Here is a 4,294-nt window from a genome sequence, read left to right as displayed (position 1 = left end):
CTCTCATCTCTCTGCTCTTCACTTCCTCCCCGTCCTCTGTTCCCGCCCCTCCTCCCTCCGGCGTCTCCTCACACCTCGCCTCCTCTTTCCTTCCCCCCTTTAAATGATAATAACTATAATATTGATGAAAATGTATGCATGTGGCACTTTAAACAGATATGACAGAAGATAAAAACAATGAGAAGAGGAACATGTATGGGAGAAATTAAATTGTCTAAATTAAACAATAAAAAAGCAAAAACAAGTCTTTATTAGATATTTTTAAAAAAGATGCTGAGGTTGTTAATGGAACAATAATACAGAGTTTAGGAGATTCTCCTTCCTCCTTCTCTCGTCTTTCTACCAGTTATAGTGGAACAACCTATAAACACTGATATGAAGCGACTGAACTTTCTGACTCACTTTCCCACTTGAGAGATTGTGGATGAAACGACGTTGTGGAAACCAGGGCAGTAAAATTTATCGCCCGTGTGTTTGAACGACAAATTCCACTTTATTGGCGTGTTTGAACACAAGCGCTGCCAGACTCAAAGTTTTTATCACGCCCAGAGTTTTTATTTATTTATTTTGACTTCACTTTATTCTGTCTGATTGAAACATGTTTGAACAAGGAATTAATTCTGTCGCCAGCAGCTTCAAACATCTCAACCGTCAGAGGGACATGGTTCTGTTTTTTTAAATTTATATCTCATGCTTTTATTTGATAGTTGTAGACCTGCTGCTCTGATGGGTGTTTTCGATACGTGTACAGTAAAAAATAAGATAAGAAAAGAGTCAAGGCATCAGGAAAAGAGGTGGAAGTATCACGACAAATATCAAACATATACAATAAAAAATACAGGAAATAAAAACTATTTAAAAAAGATTTATAAATTTATACAGAGTGCAAAGTATTGACTCGTGAAAGAGGCTTAAATGTACAGTGGATTGAAGTAAAAAGAAAAATAATTAGTAAAGGAATATGCTATATATATATATATACATATATATATACATACAGTGTATATGTATATGTGTGTTTTGCACAGGATGACAAAAGTTGTGTATTTGTGGTGGATGTACAGAGGATGATAATGAATAATGAATATGATGAGATACAGTATGGCGGTGGGACATTAGTGTGATGTTGTGATGGGACTAGACATTGCATCATTGTATATTTTAATGTTTTTTGTACGACACAATATCTGAATATTTGTAGCGGGTTCATAAGAGATTCCATCAAACGGGAATTGAGTTCAGACCCAACAGAGGGACACTGCATTAAAACTGGGGAACGTGTATGAACCTTTAAGGAAAACCCACTCTACTGTCGCTGCGGTCGGTCTGTATTAAAAGACGTTAATATTATTCAGGTCTGTGTCCCAACAGCAGACACACGAGGACATATGATTTTTAGGGAAATCCTCCTGCAAGATCCTGAAGCTGGATCTTTTCCCCCAACATCTGTCAGCGACACGCTCAGCCCATGTTCTTCCTGCGTGGGACACGGTCACGGCAACGTAAAACAGTGTGTTTACACATCTGTATCCCTGCTACAGCTGCGCTGATCTGATGTTCATCCATCTGACCTCTGACCTCTGACCTTCTCTCAGACGGACTTGTGTTTACACATCTGTATCCCTGCTGTACCTGCGCTGGTCTGATGTTCATCCATCTGACCTCTGACCTCTGACCTTCTCTCAGACGGACTTGTGTTTACACATCTGTATCCCTCCTACACCTGCGCTGGTCTGATGTTCATCCATCTGACCTCTGACCTTCTCTCAGACGGACTTGTGTTTACACATCTGTATCCCTGCTGTACCTGCGCTGGTCTGATGTTCATCCATCTGACCTCTGACCTTCTCTCAGACGGACTTGTGTTTACACATCTGTATCCCTCCTACACCTGCGCATGTCTGATGTTTATCCATCTGACCTCTGACCTCTGACCTTCTCTCAGACGGACTTGTGTTTACACATCTGTATCCCTCCTACACCTGCGCTGGTCTGATGTTCATCCATCTGACCTCTGACCTTCTCTCAGACGGACTTGTGTTTACACATCTGTATCCCTCCTACACCTGCGCTGGTCTGATGTTCATCCATCTGACCTCTGACCTTCTCTCAGACGGACTTGTGTTTACACATCTGTATCCCTGCTGTACCTGCGCTGGTCTGATGTTCATCCATCTGACCTCTGACCTTCTCTCAGACGGACTTGTGTTTACACATCTGTATCCCTCCTACACCTGCGCATGTCTGATGTTTATCCATCTGACCTCTGACCTCTGACCTTCTCTCAGACGGACTTGTGTTTACACATCTGTATCCCTCCTACACCTGCGCTGGTCTGATGTTCATCCATCTGACCTCTGACCTTCTCTCAGACGGACTTGTGTTTACACATCTGTATCCCTCCTACACCTGCGCATGTCTGATGTTTATCCATCTGACCTCTGACCTCTGACCTTCTCTCAGACGGACTTGTGTTTACACATCTGTATCCCTCCTACACCTGCGCTGGTCTGATGTTCATCCATCTGACCTCTGACCTTCTCTCAGACGGACTTGTTTTTACACATCTGTATCCCTCCTACACCTGCGCATGTCTGATGTTCATCCATCTGACCTCTGACCTCTGACCTTCTCTCAGACGGACTTGTGTTTACACATCTGTATCCCTCCTACACCTGCGCTGGTCAGATGTTCATCCATCTGACCTCTGACCTCTGACCTTCTCTCAGATGGACTCTGTCTCGAGTCGATCTGACTTTTTACCACAGAAACATCGAGATGAACTCGGTGTCAAGGCTACATTTGTTTTTTTACAAAACAAAACAAAAAGCCTGTTATCTTTTAGTAACTGATGCGGCCCATCAGTGTGTGTGTGTGTGTGTGTGTGTGTGTTGTTAGTACAGTAAATGCAGAGATAAACAAACGGAGGCTCTACGTGACTTGAACCACGCTCGATCTCTCCGACCTTCACTCGCACTAACAAACAAACCGCACCGTTCACAGCCCTCGAGCGCGGCACCATCACATGGCTACTGGGAATGTTGTTCCCCGAACATCTAAACACGGGGGGAAACATTAAGACCCCGGCATCATTTGAATCCATTTATCTTCCCCTTTTATTGTTCGATGCCAGATCCCTGTCACAGTAAGTATCTGGTGCAAAGACCAGAGAGTTTGACATGTTTATGAATCAACAGTAACAAGGAATAAGATTCATCTTGTTGATTTATTGTTACTGTTTCCTGTCCATCCTGCGAATGTCAGACCACCGACTGTGTGTGCGACCGACTCTGTTGTTCGTCTCCCAGATCTGGTTTTAATTCTCTAAAAGTGCAACGCAGGCAAATGAACAAATGACACTCGAAACTAATTAGAGCGAGAAGAACAAACGAGGCCACGAAGAAAGAAAGAGAAAGAGACAGGAAACAGCTGCTGCTGATTTCCGCCACAAACGTGCAACTTTATTAGAAACTCTTTGAAGAGCCGAACATCCACCGCCACAAAGCGAGCGCGGCCTGGTTTCCGTCACGGCTGCGGCGGCCAAGTGGAAAAGTTTTGTACTCCAAAGAACCTGTAAGATCTGGAACACGACGTGTTACTACCTCAACATGAAATCTGACTCCTCAGGCAGATGCTTGTATGATGTTTGTTATTATCCTTTGATGGAAAAAAATACAAAGAAGATGATACAAAACGCAAAACGCTTCAAAATCAAGATGCTTTTTTATAGATGTGACACTGCTCTGCGGTTGAGGAGTGAGCAAAAAAACTGGAAAATCAAAGATTCAGCAGAAGAAGAGATGCCGAGTCATTCAGAAATGTACAATAACAATACAAACCTGCCAAATACACAACATCGAATGACAATTATGATATTATTTTGCAAAATACACAACATTAAACAACAATAACAATATAAGAGTGGCCAATATATAACATGAAATTACAATAATAATAAAAAATGGTCAAATATACAACATGAAATTACAATAATTATATAAAGTCACCAAATATATAACATGAAATAAGAATAAAAAGATAAAAGTGGCAAATATACTAAATGAAATTATAATAATTGTATAAAATTGCCAAATATACAACATAAAATATGAATAACAATTTTAAAAATTGCCAAATATGAAACGACAACAATATAAAAGCACCAAATGTATGATGTATAATTACAACAGAAGATTGGTTGTATGGTACAAATGTAAATTTGAAGCGCTTGATCTCGATGTATTGTAATATTTATTATCGAACAAATAATAATCGTCATATCAGTTCACTGTTT

The sequence above is a fragment of the Scophthalmus maximus genome, chromosome 12 (genome assembly GCF_022379125.1).
Source record: "Scophthalmus maximus strain ysfricsl-2021 chromosome 12, ASM2237912v1, whole genome shotgun sequence".
NCBI classification, from domain to species: Eukaryota; Metazoa; Chordata; class Actinopteri; order Pleuronectiformes; family Scophthalmidae; genus Scophthalmus; species Scophthalmus maximus.
This window is presented reverse-complemented; position numbering follows the sequence as displayed.